The 18,281-nt window shown below is 39.5% G+C and overlaps 1 protein-coding gene across 4 annotated transcripts in view; it reads left to right on the forward strand.

Moving 5' to 3' along the window:
• Nucleotides 1-18,281, forward strand: part of ARHGAP6 (Rho GTPase activating protein 6) — a 461,625-nt gene that overhangs the window by 344,161 nt on the left and 99,183 nt on the right. Inside the window, exon 1 of one of the 4 annotated variants that reach the window (XM_042840153.2) lies at nt 5,106-5,471. The exons of the other annotated variants lie outside the window; for them this stretch is intronic. The gene's annotated coding sequence lies outside the window, so the exon portion shown is untranslated. Of the gene's footprint in view, nt 1-5,105; nt 5,472-18,281 lie in introns of those variants that run through there. 4 annotated transcript variants of the gene reach the window in all.

An 18,281-nucleotide genomic window follows, 5' to 3' on the forward strand; every position in this document is an offset into this window, starting at 1 on the left:
TGCGCTGGGGAAGCACCGGCCGGGGGTGCAGGGTCTGGGGGCTGTGACGCCGTGAAGCCGGCAGCGCTCAGGCCGCCCTTTTCGCGTGGCTGGGAGTGGGAGGGAGGAGGGGGCGGAGTTAGGGCGGGGTTGGGGCGGGGAAGGAGCGGGGTTGGGGCGGGACTGGGGGTGGGAAATGGGCGGGGCCAGGGCCCCGTGGAGGGTCCTCTTTTTTTATTTGTTAAATATGGTAACCCTAGGTGTCCTGGGGGACCATAAAATACATTTATGCATATTCACATTGTGAAAAAGGGTGTACAATAAGTTAGGGCACAATGGCATCTATTAAAAATAATGGTGCTTCTTGCAGACAGTGAAGGTAAATTCCATGCTAAAGCATCTTAGTAAGTAAATGACTAACCACTGACTTTGAGCTGAGGCCTAGAATCTGAAAACGATTTTCAGTATTTAATTTAGGGTAGTAGGTATTTTCCAGTAATTGCTGATTTTGAAACAAACAAATGCGTGCTTTATTATGCAATGTATGCAGTTATATAACTCAGTAAATTATTATTTTATCTTGTAGAGTAAGCCAGCCTACCTCATGCGTATTCACTGATGCCAAGATGACATTGCAGCACTTGTTTAAATCAAATGTTGTCCACATTATTCATCTTTTTTGTATCAATTGACTGAGGTCGTATTGAGGTACACTCAAAGAAAAGCTCTCTTTTTTAGAAAGATATGTAAATATACTACTTAACAGTTTTCATAAATTTGTCAGTATATATTCTGAAAGCAAGTAATTGAGAAACATTTAAACTGATTAGCTATATTAAGTGGATTTGAAATTGCTTCTGCTATATGCACAGGTTGCTCTCACTCTTTTAGTTTCACCCACGAAGGTTAATATTGTATAGGGCTCATAAATAATGCTACTTTTTTTTTTTTTTTTTTTGAATGAGTGACTGAGTGTAATAATTGTGAGCTCCGTCAGAACTAAACGTGTATAACTTAGTGTGATCATGGTTTTCCTGTGCACCCTTAGGCCAGATCCTCAGCTGCACCACTGCTCCCTTAGCACGAAGGTGGCTCTAAAATAGAGCTGGTCAGAAAATGGTGGCTTTTTTAATCAAAAATTGAAATATTTTTATTCAAAATGGTGCTGTCATGCCTCATGGGAGTTGTAGTTTGGATTCATTATGCTCCCCGTCTTTCCTATAGGCCAGGCTTTCTGGCCAGGCTGCATCTTCAATGATGCACCACTCTTTCCCCTGTTAGTGAAGGGTGGGGATACGCCCTAGGAATCCCTGGCTGTGGTTCATCATGGGAATAGTAGTCTGGTCAGAGAGCCAGGCTCATTCGGGAAGTATGCTAGCATAAGGTGTTTGAACTTCAAGTCCCATGAGGCATGGCAGAGCCATTTTGAATCAAAATACATTTGCTTTTCAGCCAAAAACTGTCTGTTTCTTCAAGAAAATACCAATTTTTTTCATGGAAAGCAGGCACTTTTCACACACTTTTTTTTAGTTGCAAACCCAGTTTCCCATTGTAAAACAACTTTGATGGAAATTTTTAGACCAGCACTACTCTAAAGCTGTTCTTTTATTCCCCTGGGGCCACTGGAGAATGGGTTGACCCTTTGCATAACCTCCTTCACTTCTCTGGAGTGGGGGTTAGGTTGCCAACTCTGACTGAAGCTATTACTGGAGTTTTTTTTTTCCTAACAGGATGTAATGTCATGTTCTTAAAATATCCTATTAAAATCTCCCAGATTTTTTTCAATACTCACCAGGAGATCAGTGCTGATTCTGGGAGACTCCAGGTCAATCCTGGAGGGTTGTCAACCCTAGTGGGGCTCTGGACTGGTTCTTGGAATTTTGCACTATTCAAAATTTGTGAAAAGTTATATAGTGCACATTCACAAAAAATGAAGTTTTCAACTTTTAGAACTTTGATGAGACTACTTTAATAATTTTAAAATGATATTATTTACTTACTGAGGTCTAGCCACATATTCAGTTTCAAGTCTTAAGGATAAATAATTTTGAGTCTGAATGTGAAAGAACCAAATCTAAATAATGGGGAAAGTGTATTTTCTTTCTTGTTCACAGAACTCGTAAACGGCTGGTTGGATTTTGCTCAAAGTTTAGGGTTAGACTCTGCTGGTAAAATTTCACCCCAAATGGAAAACTTTTCAGAAAGGTAGGAGCCACTTGTAAAAAAAAAAAAAAAAAAAAAGCAGTTTGGAGTGTAAGAACCCTTCTCAAATATAATGATGTCTCAAACAAGGAATGTAATGATAAACTCATCTAGATATAGTGACATTCTCCAAAAAATACCTCGAAATGTAGACTGCTAGCTATTGAATGTGATAGGATCTTTATTTAAGCCAAAAGGTATTAATACATTGGAACCTATGGGTGATTAGGAAGGAGTTCTTTTTTCTTTTTACTTTTGCTGTTAAGATGTATTTCCAGCTTGTAGTAACTGGATTACAAGTTCAAGATGAAGATGATAGCTTTCATAGTTAATCACTTCAGTAAGGGTTGCTAAATTGAATGATTCACTGCAAATCTGTTTTATCTTTCTGCAGTCAACATAGAAAAGTTGATAGCATAAAAGTCTTGTGTGATTATTGGGCTCTGTATGCGAAGGCACCACAATACGCACCAGAGAGATGATAGTTCCACGATATATGACCTTAGCTGAAATATTGTGCCTGGTTCTGGATATTTGAATAACAGAATTATAGAAATTGGAGAAAATTCAAAGACTAACAAGAAAAAATGAATTAGATGGAGAAGGCTTTTTAGGAAAGATTTAAAACACTAAATACGTATAGCTTAGCTAAATGATAACAAGCAGGGGATGTGATCATTGAGTACAATAATCTGAACGGGTGAGATAAATTGTTTAGCTGAAACTTCCATGATTTTGGCTAAGTTTGAGGTTTAAACAGTCTTTTAGGGCATATTTCAAAAAGGTTGCTGTTCAGCCTTAATTGCAGTGGAATTAAGTTGTTGCTTGGCTAGTTTGTGTATGCATATACTACTCTCCTTTACTGAATGGTCTTAGAACTTCTCAGCTGTGTTTCAAAGGCTTTTATTTAGCTATAGATATAACAGAGTCTCCTTTAAACCAAGTTGTAGGACCATGTGCTTTTGCGGCTTGCCTGAAAGCCATTGAAGTCAATGAATTTGAATGGGCTTTGGATCATGCTCTTGGATGGAAGGATCTGTTTCTCTCTTTAATGTTTCTGTGCATGAATTAGTGACCATAGTGTGCAGCATAGTGAAAAACCATGCAGTCCTAACTGCCTCTATAGGCTGTTACAATAGAATACTTAGTGAAGTTGAAAGGTAATTTACTGGAAAGCAGTTTATAGTGTAAAGCACATGGCAGATTTGAAAATGTTGACCTAGGTTGGGTCTTCTGAAGGAGGACAGGTCTTTATTGATAAGTTTGGGGGAAATGTTCCACACATACAGAGGAATGTGGAAGGATTCATGAAGATGCTTGGGGTGGAAGTGGAGAACGAGGTGATTGAGGCTGGCATTAATAGTATAGCAGAGAGGTCAGGCATCCTTCTAAGGTAGTCAGTTCCTTAATTATTTTTCAAGCAGCCTCCTCTCCTACCCGAAGTCAAACTATATGTTGATATCCTTTAAACAAAAGCAATATGTAAGATACACAACCAGTTAAGAGCTAAGGTGTAAAGGACACTAGCATTACAGTTAGGTATTTTCAGAGCATTTCAATTTCAATAAATTGATATTTTCTGACAGAAAAACATTCTTTTGGAAGATTTTGAGCCAGCTCTAATGTAATGATTTATACTCTCAGTCTGAGGTTTTATATGAATTATGACTGCATGCTGGCTCTTTGTCTAATGACGGCTTACCATTGGTTGCATAATACCCAAAGGGCTCAAGTGGGATGTTGGTGCCTTGGCCTCATGAAACAGGGTTGACGTGAAACTTGAGTGGTGCATAGGCCTGGTGCTGCACAGGGATGAATTTTACCCTATGCAAACAGTGAGGCATTATTGCCTCTGTTGCGCTGCCTTTTCAATGTCTGAATTGTCAAATTGCCTTCCTGAGAGGGCAGGGTTCTTTTACAACAAAAAGAAGGATGTTTTTTACAGGATCACTGACGATATGAAGCTATATATTCTGTATGGATAAGGTGATTTCAAATTTTCTAGTGTTCTCAAGGCAGTATTGGAGGATAGTGTTAACAACATTTGGGTATATGTCCATCTTTTCCAACGTTGTTGATTTTTAAAATATTTTACTTTAGCTTTAAAGTATCCCGGGTTTCCAATTTTTAAATGTCATTTTCTCCTTCAGTGTTATTTTAATCTCTTTTCCCTCAAATTGCTGATGTGCATTAACAGTCTTAACGGTGCGGCTTTGCCTGGGGTGGGCTCTGAATTTGATTAGGAGCCATACAAACAACCTTTTATTTCAATACCAATGAACTTGATGATGATATACAGTCAGTCAATCTCTGTGAACTGGAATCTTTGTCTTCCTTTTGTTGGGAGAGCAGTTCTATGAGGTAAAGTCATATCAGCTGAGAAACAAAGATGTCATTTATAGTGGTGATTTGGTAAGTTGCCACGTGGAATAGAACTGCAATCAACATAACTGGTGATTCAGAGTTTGTTTTTAATTAGACTTCCTCCTCCTCCCACCGTCATTTTATAAATGGCAGTATAGTACTCATAGACTGTGAATACAACAGACTTTATTTAGGAAGCAAAATCTTTATCAAGGAATTTTTCCCCTAGCAAACCATAAAACATTTAGCTTCTGTGTTGCTTTTGTTTAAAAGATGTTTGGGGTATAGGTTTTGCTTGTTAGGGCAGAGGAGTTTTAGAAAGCAATTAAAAAAAAACCTATCTGTCTTGGAAGGACAGAGAAAACATCAAATGCTTCTTAACATGCTCAAAGTGATTTTACCAGATGCTTCCAACATTCTTTGGTCTATTCCTAATAAGGAAAGCTTGCACAGTTACAGTCCAGTTATGAGTTTGTACAGCCATGTGGAAGAAGGTTGTTTTTTTTAAATGGGGGAGGGAGACATGCCCCTTCTTAACCACTCCTTATACTTCTTCAAAACAATCCCATTGAAATAAGAAGCAGGGAATCCAGTTGCAATTTGTCTGCTTCTCTCCCTCTGTCACTCGCTCTCACACACACACTCACTGAACTTGCTGAGCTTACTTTGAAGCAGTCAAATGAAAAGATTATTTTATTTTATTTTGTTTTTGGTTTCCTAAGATTAATGATAGTAGAAGTCTCTGGGAACAAAAGGTATGGTGGGAGTCAGAGTTGCTCCAGCTGGACTATTTCTCAGACACTTGATACGTAGTTTCAGGAAAACTGCATTATTTTTTACAAAAATTCTAAATCGAGTTCTTGTTCCAAGTGAGGTTTGATCAAATTAGAAAAGACACCGGAGACGCAGCAGAATTTAGTTAATGGGTAAGCAAACAAATTTGTTTATATGTAGTGTGCTAGAGATAACTGTAATGGAGTGTTTGTGATGACTCTTAACTTACTGCATTTTAATTTTTATTTGCTGTAGCTAAATTTTAAGAAAACAAACACTTCTTGCTAAGTAAGAAAAAAATTGGCACTTAATTTGTGCCTACCACTTACCAAGCTCTGAAATCTATTCCATCAACAAACTAAAGGCTCTCAAAGACCTTTTATTTTTAGATTAGTTTCATGATCTTGCATGTTTTCATAGTTAGCCTGAGAGGAGCAAAATGCATGTAATGATCGGTGGGCATTGTATGTTTCAGCTGATTTTGTTTAAATGGCTTAATCAGATGCTGAGCTGCTTTGAAATCTGTGTAAGTTTATTGTTTTTCTAAGTGTGCGTGAAGGTTCTGTAACCCCAAAATATTCAATTATAATTGCATAGATTCCTTTATGCAAAACACCGTATCCTGTAAGCCTTGTGTTTTATAGACTAGCTAAACTGCCTTCATGTCTCTCTAAATTCCAGTTAGTTGCAATGATTTGTAGTGTAGAATAAGAGCTGTTCATCTGTTGGCTCAGTCCTGGAGGAGCTTGTAACTCTAGCAATTGTTTCTGTTTTTCATAACATTGGGAACTTATGGGCTAATTTTCCCTCTCCCCGTCCAAAACAAATGAGCTGCTTAAAGCAAAGAATGAAATTGCAGCCGAGTTAGCAGGCACACAGTCTGAATTTGGGGTACCTGAGATTAGAGGGTAATTTATAAAAGATTCCTCTCTTGATACTTCCTGCTGATGTATAATGTTTTTATTTGTATTTATTTTTAATTTTCCATGTCGTTTTTATGGAACTATAACCTATTTACTGAAAAGAAAATCAAGGAACACTATATCGGCTTTAGTGTCAGAGCAAATATTTGTACATTGAGCCATCAGTCTAGTTTAGCGTCATGTGTCCATAACTGCAAATAAGCAGATACAATTTTGTAAACATGTTTTCACCAAGTAGCACGGAAGTGGTGACCTTTCATATGTGCTGCATGGTTCCCAAATGCAGGAGAAATCAGCCCAAAGGGAGCCAGCACTAATCCAATGCGTAAACAAGGGCAAACTGATAAAATGGGAGCACTTGTGAGTGCCCATCAACCTTCACTCTATATTCCGTAAATTTGCGCTAATGGCCACTGTTATGATTTTCAGTTTAAGTTCTGCTCTGAGAGGGTTTTTTTGAGCAGTATAATCATTAAAGCATCTGTTTGTTGTGGTTGGGAATTGGAATACAGAAGATATGGCAGTGCCAAATATTGGAATACATAGGGTCCTTGTCAAAAGGTTGCAACTGACTACTCAGAGTGTTACAATTCTGAGTTGTTATCCAAGAGCCTCCTACTTTATAAATCAATGAGCAGGACAGGGCAGGTTGGGGGGATGTGAGAAGGAGAGAGAACACATGAGCAGTATAGGTGTGAGAACAGTCTGTGAAACAAAGATGAATGGGTGGAGCAGTTATGTAGCACATGAGTTGAAAAATTCTTCATCTGTAAGAAGCAACAGAGGGTCCTGTGGCACCTTTGAGACTAACAGAAGTATTGGGAGCATAAGCTTTCGTGGGTAAGAACCTCACTTCTTCAGATGCAAGTAATGTCTTACTTGCATCTGAAGAAGTGAGGTTCTTACCCACGAAAGCTTATGCTCCCAATACTTCTGTTAGTCTCAAAGGTGCCACAGGACCCTCTGTTGCTTTTTACAGATTCAGACTAACACGGCTACCCCTCTGATACTTCATCTGTAAGAGGTATTTATTTATTTTTCAATGGATGAAGTATGCCTGTTACCAGTTCTAGGTATCTCTACTGTACACCTGTTGTAAAATAATTGTAACATGAGTGAATAACAACAGAAACTCAAATGGACTCAAAGAAAACTCCCCTTATCATAAAAACCTCCCTCAAAACTCAGCCCCCCACTCCCGCAACTCAGAGGAAAGCCTGATGCAATAGATAGACCTTGCAACAGGCCTGAAGGTCAGCAAAACTTAAAATCTTTCGGAGAGAAATTGCAGAGTTCAGCTGCAGCTGGAAAAAAACTGGAAGCTAGTCAACTGCGGAGCAACTGATATAATATGCTCCTTATAAGAAGTAGTGTAAGTGAGTAGCCATGTACCCTTTCAAGCTGAAGTTTACAGTTATCTTCAAAATTGGCCACATTTACAGGGCATTGCAGAAATCCAGTCTGGATGGAATGCATAACCTATAATGTTGGGGCACAGTAGATCTAGTTAAAAAATTCATGAAACTTTTCCCCATAAAAAATGCTCTTTTGTTGAAACCACTGTGTTTTGTGAAACATATTGGTTTCAACAAAAATGTTGTCAGGAAGGTTTCTCAGGTCGCAGATGAGAATGCAAGAGACAGCAGAATAGCCTGGTTGCTAGGGCACTCACTCAAGAGGTGGGAGGTTCAAGTCTCTATTCTTCCTGAATCATAGCAGGCACCTGGGTTCCCTACATCCCAGGCAAGTGCCTGAAATACCAGGCGCTTGGGGTGGATCTCTTGCGCTTGTGTTTTTTTGCAAAAAATTTCAGAAGGTCTCATTTTTGTTCTGCCATAGAAGAAAAACAAATTTTGGAATCAGTTTTTTTCCACCCCCTCACAAAACAGAATTGTTTTCCAGCCTGCCCTAGCATATAGATTAGCACTATAGCTTTTTCATTTGACCAATAAATTAATTTTTATTTTAAGTCCAAAGGTCTTTTCTTTAAACGATGGCAGATTTTACATAAAGTATTGTTTTGAATCAGGGGAGCTGTCGCTGATACAGTACAAAGAAGCTTCAAAGGTTGCTAAAAAGTTGTGATCCAACATTTTATTGTAATGGATCAGGTAGGAGAAAAAGTGTAGCTATAATCGTTTTTAATGCAACTGAGTTGTAGCAGGGACTAAATTGGCAAATGCAGATCGTTTTCATTTATAAATTTGTTCTGCTAAATAGAGATGCGTGAACAGTGCATAGATATCTCTGTATATAAATACACACAGCAGTACATACACATTGCTAACTCATCCAATCTTATTGTGAGTCTTGTGATATTTGATGTTTTTCTTAAAGGCCCAACTCTTGGAGTCATGAGATTACATGAAAATCTCAGCTTTCATTTTGTTTAAAAATTTAAGTTTCTAATTCAGGTGATTGCAGATAAAACCTTGAAAACTTGAACCCTTAGGCTCAAAAGCCTGAAAGTAAATAAAGAACTCTAAATGTACTAACTTTAAAATCTCAGAACTTTTAAAACTTGATTTTGGCAATATTGTGCACACACATGATAAAAGCAGGTTAGCTAGGCCCTGTTTGTATGGGTTGCCAATTCTTCCCCACTGAATATAGAAATATTGGAGATCATACTTCTTGCTCCATACTTCTTGGAGTCATTGTGGCTAGTTCTCTGAAAACATCACTCAATGTGCAGCAGCAGTCAAAAAAGTGAACGGAATGCTGGGAATATTTAAGAAAGGGATAGATAATAAGACAGAAAATATGTTGCCTCCAAATAAATCCATGGTACGCCCACATCTCGACTACTGTGTGCAGATATGGCTGCCCCATCGTGAAAAAGATATATTGGAATCGGAAAAGGTTCAGAAAAGGGCAAAAAAAATGATTAGGGGTATGGAATGGCTTCTGTATGAGGAGAGATTAATAAGACTGGAACTTTTCAGCTTGGAAAAGAGACAGCTAAGGGGAGATATGATTGAGGTCTATAAAATCATGACTGGTGTAGAGAAGGTAGACAAGGAAGTGTTGTTTACTACTTCTCATAACACAAGAACAAGGGGTCACCAAATGAAATTAATAGGCACATTTAAAACAAATAAAAGGAAGTATTTCTTCACACAACGCACAGTCAACCTGTGGAACTCCTTGACAGAGGATGTTGTGAAGGCCAAGACCATAATAGGGTTAAAAAAAGAACTAGATACATTCATGGAGGATACGTCCATCAATGGCTATTAGCCAGGATGGGCAGGAATGGTGTCCCTAGCCTCTGTTTGCAAGAAGCTGGGAATAAGCGACAGGGGATGGATGACTTGATGATTACCTGTTCTGTTCATTCCCTCTGTGGCACCTGGCACTGGCCACTGTCGGAAGACATCATACTGGGCTATATGGACCTTTGATCTGACCCAGTAGGGCCGTTCTTATATTCTTATGTACCTTTTGATGCAACCTTCCTGTAACTTCTTATTGTATGCAAAGTTGCAGTAATAATATCTCACCTTATGCATTATCCACATTTATTTTAAAATATCTGCCAATAACTAACAAAGGTACCTTCTTCCTTCCTGATCCAGAGGCATCACATTTTCTACCAGTTTTACTACTTCTCCAGGACAAGTAAAGCTGATTGTATTTATTTAGTAGAATTGATTAAAGTAGCACGCTCAGATTATTTAGGCCTCACATTTTATATAGCTAAAATTAACCTGATTTAACCCCCCCCCCATATTCTAAATTTAGTTTTAGGGTTTTTTTTGTTTGTTTGTTTTGTTTCTTTAAATCTTACCCCATCACTGAAAAAGTTTAAAAACCAAAAAAGTGGGCACCGGTCTTGCTATGTCCACTAAGCCACAAAATGTGTACGTCTTCTGCTGGCTGTACAAGCAGCAATAACCAACCAATACTGTCTCCAGAGTTGAGACCATGTTATCAGTGGTGTTGGGGCACAAAGGTATTCAAGCAAATTTCTGAACAAGCAGAATTTGTTATGTCAATATTTCTCATATGGTTTCTCATTTCTTCACACAACGCACAGTCAACCTGTGGAACTCCTTGCCAGAGGATGTTGTGACAGCCAAGACAATAACAGGGGTCAAAAAAGAACTAGATAAATTCATGGAGGATAGGTCCATCAGTGGCTATTAACCAGAATGGACAGGAATGGTGCTCCTAGCCTCTGTTTGCCAGAAGCTGGGAATGAGTGACAGGGGATGGATCACTTGATGATTACCTGTTCTGTTCATTCCCTCTGTGCCATCTGGCACTGGCCACTGTCGGAAGACAGGATACCTTTGTTCTGACCCAGTAGGGCCGTTCTTATGTTCTTATGGTGAGCCAGGACCCACAGAGGTTGAAGAGTTCACATTACTAACATTTTAAAATGGAAACTTCAACACATTGACATTTAATAAAGAACTATTACTCAATTATATATAGACAGAAGAGTGCCATTAAAAATTCAACATTTGCCAACACCTTCTAAACAGAGGGGATCTAAGGCCATGTCTAAATTAGCGAGTGTACAGTGCGCAGCTGTACTGCTGTAAGATTGCTTATGTAGCCACTCTATGCCAACGGGAGAGAGCTCAACCACCTCCATGAGCAGCAGTAGCTATGTCAGCGGGAGAAACTCTCCCACCGATATAGCACTGTCTAGACTGGCGCTTCTGTCGATGTAACTTATGTCACTCACTCACTCACTCATGCCTGTCACCCCAATTGGGGTATGGGCCGCCAACCACAGAACTCCAGAGTCCTCTATCCTGGGCCATTTGCTCTAGCTGGTTCCAGGTATAGCCCATTTTTATGCTATCAGCCTGAAGGTCGCGTCACCAGGTGTTTCTTGGACGGCTTCTTTTCTGCCTAGTAGGGTCAGGTTGTTGCTCCTCATCTCTGCTGCGACCTGCGCCGTCTTTCTTGACTCGTACATGGTCCTAACGTTCCATGTACCGATGGTAATCCTCCTGGTTGCAAGAAGGGTAATCGGCTTAGTGGCTTTCTCACGACTTTCACCACCCAGCGTCATGCGTCTTCGAGTTAGAGACCCTTCTTTTTCCAGGCTAAAAGTCTCTGTTATCTCTATTGTTGGCGTTTCTGTAGCAGGTTAATTTTTTATGGGGTGGAGTTGCTAGCCCCACGCTCAACCTTCCTCCTTTATCCTGACTTGGGACAGGCAGATGGCCCCAAAGGACCTCTCTGGTGGAGTTTATGTCACTCAGGGGGGTGTTTTTTCATACCCTTGAGCAACGTGGTAATGTAGACTAAGACAGTATGGCTGTTTTCCTGTTTAAAGGTAAAGACATAACAGTGGTATCTCAGATACCCCTGTTTGGAGATGATTGATAAATACTGACTTTCATAATGGTGACCACTCTCTCTTGTTCTGAAAGTAAGGTATGTGCTTTAGTTGTATAGGACCAGATTCAAGCTTAAGAAAATTGATGTCAGATAATGTATCAGTTTTGATGTATTGAAAAACATCAATTCCGTTGTCACAAGAGTGACTCAGATAATAATGATGAATAACCATTCAAAGCAGGGGGCTGCCCTATGGAGAGATGAATTCTCCCATCTACTGCAATGAGCTTTCCTGGTTGAGCCAGCTTTGTTGAATTTGATCATTGTTTTGAAATTTATGATTATAAACAAACATTAGATCCGAGAAGACGGTCACAAATATTTGGTCAGTTCAGATGGAGTCTTCAGAAGCCTTGAATTATCTTTATGCTAAGGCTTAACAGTAGTAGATACAGGCTGTATCTATTTTACATCATAAACAGTTTTGTCTGGAAATGGAAGGACCATATCAGAAAACTTCTCAATTATGCATTTAGCCCATAATTGCCCTCTCTGATGAAAATGTTTTTACTTATAAACTTGAAGAAACAATTCGGGGCAGTCTGATGACTTCGGGAAATCATTGAAAAAGACAGTGGGAAATCACTTTTCCCCTTGTCTGGGCTACTATAACCTCTGGGAGTATGCTCCCAAATCCCTTCTTTATCCTTATACTAATGTTAGTGGGACACTTTTTTCCTGATGAGTGAAAGCCAACAACTATGATATTTATCTACCCTGGGGCTGGGTCGTATCATCTTGCTTAGTGATGTATTTCTGGTGCGGGTGTAAATTAATTCTCCTCTGTGGTGATGTCAGCATTCCAGTATTCTATACATGTTGTCTTGCTATGCAGAACTTAGCAACGTGTATCCTGTGTTCATCTGATTCCAGTTGGCAGTTCAGAGCATTTACCAAGAGAGGAAGATAACTCTGTGTGTGTGTGTGTGTGTGTGTATTTTAAAATTGTCACATTCAAACTAATTACTGTTTGAAAACTATTGACAACTAAAACAATAGATTGTAAAGTGTGATCTTTTGCCAAATCTAATAGATTTCCCTAGCAGAATGTACAAAATATTAGTCTGTGTATTGTGTTTAGGTAAAATATTTATGTAGCTCCATAGGGTGAGATAAATCAATATCAGCACAGAACTTCAAAATGTAATAATGTCATAAGAAAGGTATTGATTGCAAAAACTCTGATCATAATGGGAGACTCTGTACTAGGATGTTTATAACACGATGTTAAATTTTGTGGGTAAAACACTGGCTCCATTGAAGTCTACAGGATTTTTGCTATTGACTTCCAACAGGGTCAGGATTTCACCCTGTCTGTTGAAGTCGTTAGTAAAGTCAGACTTTCATATTGAATAATAATTAAGAGTCCCAGTGCTTAGTGTATTGATTTTCAGACTTTTAACCAGGTCTGTTTCTGGGCTATGTAGTATTCCTTAGTTTCCCACATTTTATTATTATAATGCAGTCTCAGCATTCAGAAGAGTTTCCATCATTTCTTGATCTCCCGCTATGCTGGGGACAGTTTGGCACCCTGCACAATCAAGAGCAGCCCCAGTGCTCTAAGTTGCACCAGCTTGTAACAGCTCCCAGGGGATACCCAGAGTTCTGAGCATTCCTCATTGCCCCCTATGCAGGGGGAATCTAAGAGAGAGTGATATCAAAAAAGACCACCACCTTTACACCACCCAGTCGTTCCTGCACACTTGGAGAATCCCAAAAGGAAAAACTTACGATAGCTTTAAGTACCCAGTGGGACAGAGGATTTGGTCCGTAATGTTCATTTAGTGCTATAATGGACATTTAGTGATATGTACTCCTCCCTTTTCTTAATTCTTCATTCGCTTCCTATTTTACGTCTAGTATACTGATTTTACGTGGTAGGACTAAAGTTGTACTGGAATTAATCGCTTTCTTTTATGTATTTTTATTGGTCCATACAAATGGCAACAACTGGAAAGTGAGGAAAAGAGGGATTAGATGTACAAACGAGAAAGCTAAGTCGGGGGGCTATAAACTGTCAAAATCTAAAGTTGTTATGGTTGAGAGGCCTGGAAACAATTTTAGAAGGATTTGAAATAAATTACCAATGTAAGTGAAAGGTTTACAAAGTGGCAGCTGTATACATACTTTCCCAAGCTTATAGAAGTAATTAAGGAAAGAAAGTTAAAACTATGTAACACTATATCTAGCATGTGCCATGTTTTCCACAATATAATTTTTATAATGTGCAAAAATATTTAATTCTTTTACAGTGAATACACTTCTAAATACTACTACGGTCGGCGAAGCATTGCTAGTTCAGGAGAAAAACCAAACCGGCATAATTGCTTTTGATCTTAAGTATCTCAAGTGGACTTGAACAAATGACTAATTAAAAGTACAGCTAATAGTAACAGTCTTTGTTGTATACCCTGTAACATAAACATGGCAGGGAGTAAAGCCATTCCCTATTACAATAATGCTGTAGTATAAAATCATCATTCCAATCTTATATCAAAATTATTATTTATAGTTTCTAATATGACTAGGGGCCATATCCGGCACTCTGTGCTCACCTCAGATTCCTAGTGGTTGCACCTGCTACATGTTTTAAACCCACAATCTGTCGCTGTAGGTAATTAATAACTTAAATCCTGATCCTGGATCACTTGAAGAATTGTCAGTGAGAGTGAACAGGATCACTAGAGCCCTGCAAATCTGCAGATATCTGCTTCATATCTGCGGATATCCGCATCCGCAGATACAGCTATCCGCAGAACAGGTTTGCGGATCGCGGATGGATGCGGATCTAAATTTTATATCTAGAGCCCTGCAAATCTGCAGATATCCACTTTACATCCGCGGACCATGTTTGCAGATCAGATGCAGATACAATTTTTCATCCACACAGGGCTCTAAGAATCAGGACTTAGGTTAATGATTGCCTACATTGACTTGGGAGGATGGGGGATGGGGCACGGATGTGGAGGAGAGGTTAAAAGATGTAGGATAAAATTTTCAGTAGTAATGTAGGCACTCAGTCTCCTAAGTACTTTCAGAAATTTTACCCATAATAGAAATTTGTTTGAAACATCTTTGCAAAATGGAAACTGGTTTCCTATTAAAAGGCTATGCTCGAGGTTGGGATAATATTTACAATGAACTTGGGAAGGATGGCAGATTTTCAAAAGCAGAAAGTGGAGTTAGGCACATGTCTTCCTTATGCTCAGTAAGTCATCTACTCTGGTTTGTTATTGATTTTTCTGACAAACTGCTCATTTATGAGGAGAAAATGGGTTGAATGTTGGTTGAAAGGCCAAATTGAAAATATAATTGAAGCTGGGGACTGGTAGGAGATGTGAGTTATGGAGGGAGATGAGGTGATTAATGGGTGGAGGATATAGAGATGGGGTTTCAGTGTGCTTAAGATTTAAAAAAAATCAACAGAAAAATTTTACAACTAACAAGATATGTCCTATCACCACCCTGATCACTTTCCTTCTATGTTGTATCCTTTGCCTTTTTAGCTTGTCCTCTCCTGTATTTAGAAAATGTCTAGCACACTTTGGGCAAAAATTGTATTAAGATGATGTTAAAAAAAATAGTGAACAGAGTTTGAGCATAGAAGTTTCTGGTTATCAGGGAATAACATACAGATTATCGAGGGTGCAAAGTTTGGTTTAAGATAAAGTGGCATGAGGAATACATAATCTGCAATATTCCCGATTGGGGGTAAAAGGTTGATGGATCAAAGTACAGACATTGAGATATGAGGGTATGAAGTTCATAAAGTGGCTATGTTCGGGTGTGGATAATAATGAGTGGATATGATGATGAGGATGGATTGACCCTCATTTGGTGAGATTTAATTTTCAGGAAGTTTATGGTTCCAGTTCATATGATCCAACGGAGAAGGTCACTTGGTCTCTTTCTCGTAGTGGAAGAACGATGTCACTCTGGCTCATGCCTCCTGGTACTAACAAGATATGTCCTATCACCATCCTGATCACTTTCCTTCTATGTTGTATCCTTTGCCTTTTTAGCTTGTCCTCTCCTGTATTTAGAAAATGTCTAGCACACTTTGGGCAATACTACAATTGGGCTTGTCTACGCAGGAAAAAAGTCCTCAGTACCTAGTGTACACTAGCTACTCCACATAACTCCTAAGGGCATGTCTACACTTGCCATTTAAAGCGGAAAAAGTCCCTTTTTTGTGCAAAAACCATAGAAGCGTCTGCACTTGCCAATGACTTTTTGCAGTGAAACTCAGAAGTTTCACCGCAAAAAGAAAGCTACCTCCATGAGAGGCGTACAGCTCTTACCGGTGATGCTTTTGTGGTGATGTGCAAGTGAAGACATTTTCTTCCTCTTTACAGAGCTTTTAGCCTCAGGAGGATATCCCACAGTGCCTAGGTGACCACTCTGGCCAGCAGCTCTGCTGCTCTGATGCCAGGTAAACAGACATCCCCCCCCTCCCCCTGTAATGCCCTGGGAACTTTGGAGCAATGCTGAGCTCCTGGAGCTGATCAGTGTTTGCGGAGAGGAGGCTGGGACCCAGGACGCCGCGCGATCACCCCCGCCCCCTTCCCACAAGACCCATTGACAAAATGGAGAGAGCTACACTGTGGGATAGGTGCCCTAGGGTGCTGCTCTTATCTGCAATGGAAGTGCTGTTAATGTAGACACTCTCTGATGCCTGAGGAATTAAGCAAGTACACAAACCAGCGCTTTACTTTCACCGGTTCCCTATCACCAGTGAAACTTTCAGCACAAAAACTCTGCAGGCGTAGACATACCCTAAGAGTGCCTTTTGCGTGCATTAGCTTAATGCACCTTGGAAATGTGCTAAGCTAAACCACCTAAGGGCACTTTCAGTGTGCAGAAGAGTGTTCACTTGGGGCACTAGTATGGAGTAGCTAGTGTGCTTTAAATTCACACCATAGCTTACAGTTCACTAACATCTACATGTAGACAAACACTTTATAACAAATTAAGTAAAGTGTGCATGCATATGTATGTGTAAAGTATACATATTCAACAGCGAGTAAGTGAGCTAAGTCCTTGGAAGATGCTCGGGGTACGGGGAGAGGAATCGTCCACAGTAGCTGGCTGTGGTGCCTCTCCAAGGAGACACTTCACCCAATGGCTGGATCACTTCAAGTGTGCCTCCCCATATGGATGGGAGTAAAATAGGTTGATATGTGCAGTTTTCCTGGCCTGTTCTTTGCCTCTCCCCTACATGTCCCTGGTCTGCAGCACAGGAGGCGCTCCCAGAGCTGTGCCTTGCACTGTGTGAATCCCAAGAATCTTATTCCCCTCCTTGCACAGCAGACCTGCTCTTGTTCTACTGCCAAGACTATCAAATGTAACTGTCTACTAGGACCAACTTCTGCCTCTGCAGAAGTTGGTCCTAGTAGACAGTTACATTTGATAGTTTTGTAGGAAGTCTGAGAAGATAGTGGTCAATACTTCTCATTATTATTAGTAGAGTCCTGCGTGGATACAAAATGTATATCTGTGGATGCAGATATCCGTGGATATCTGTGGAGCTGCAGGGCTCTACCAGGAACTGCAGCGGGCAGCTCCTCTGGCATGTCTGTAATGCCCCCAGCCCTGCCAACTGGGGTGGGCATCATGCTCACCGGCAGCTGTCCCTGGTCGCACTAGTGTGTTCAAGATTTAGAGATTATAAAGCCAGAAATTACCATTGGGATTATCTAGTCGCAGCTCATACAACCCCCCCACCCCCCCATTCTTTAGGAATCCTAATGTTTTTACAACAATAATAGATAAATGTTTTCAGGTAGAAATTATGTGGTGGGTTTTTGTTTTGTTTTGGGTTTCTTGTAGGGCTGTCGATTAATCGCAGTTAACTCACGCGATTAACTCAAAAAATTAATTGTGATTAAAAAAATTAATCGTGATTAATCGCAGTTTTAATCACACTGTTAAAAAATAGAATACCAATTGAAATTTATTAAATATTTTGGATGATTTTCTACATTTTCGTATACATTGTATTGTGGTAATTTAAATCAAAGTGTATATTTTTATTACAAATATTTGCGCTATAAAAATTATAAAAGAAATATTATTTTTCAATTCACCTCATACAAATACTGTAGTGCAGTCTCTTTGTTGTGAAAGTGCAACTTACAAATGTAGATTTTTGTTGTTGTTGCATAACTGCACTAAAAAACAAACATGTAAAACTTCAGAGCCTACAAGTCCATCCAGTCCTACTTCTTGTTCAGCCAATCGCTAAGACAAACAAGTTTGTTTCCATTTACAGGAGATAATGCTGCCCTCTTCTTATTTACAATGTCACCAGAAAGTGAGAACCAGGCATTTGCATGGCACTTTTGTAGCCAGCATTGCAAGGTATTTACGTGCCAAATATGCTAAACATTCGTATGCTCCTTCATGCTTCGGTCACCATTCCAGAGGACATGCTTCCATGCTGATGACGTTCATTTAAAAAAAAAGAGTTAATTAAATTTGTGACTGAACTCCTTGGGGGAGAATTGTATGTCCCCTGCTCCGTTTTACCCGCATTCTGCCATATATTTCGTGTTATGGCAGTCTCGGATGATGACCCAACCCATGTTGTTCATTTTAAGAATACTTTCACTGCAGATTTGACAAAATGCAAAGAAGAGATTTCTAAAGAGATTTGTGAGATTTCTAAAGATAGCTACA

This window comes from Chrysemys picta, chromosome 1, assembly GCF_011386835.1.
Source record: "Chrysemys picta bellii isolate R12L10 chromosome 1, ASM1138683v2, whole genome shotgun sequence".
Taxonomy (NCBI): domain Eukaryota; kingdom Metazoa; phylum Chordata; order Testudines; family Emydidae; genus Chrysemys; species Chrysemys picta.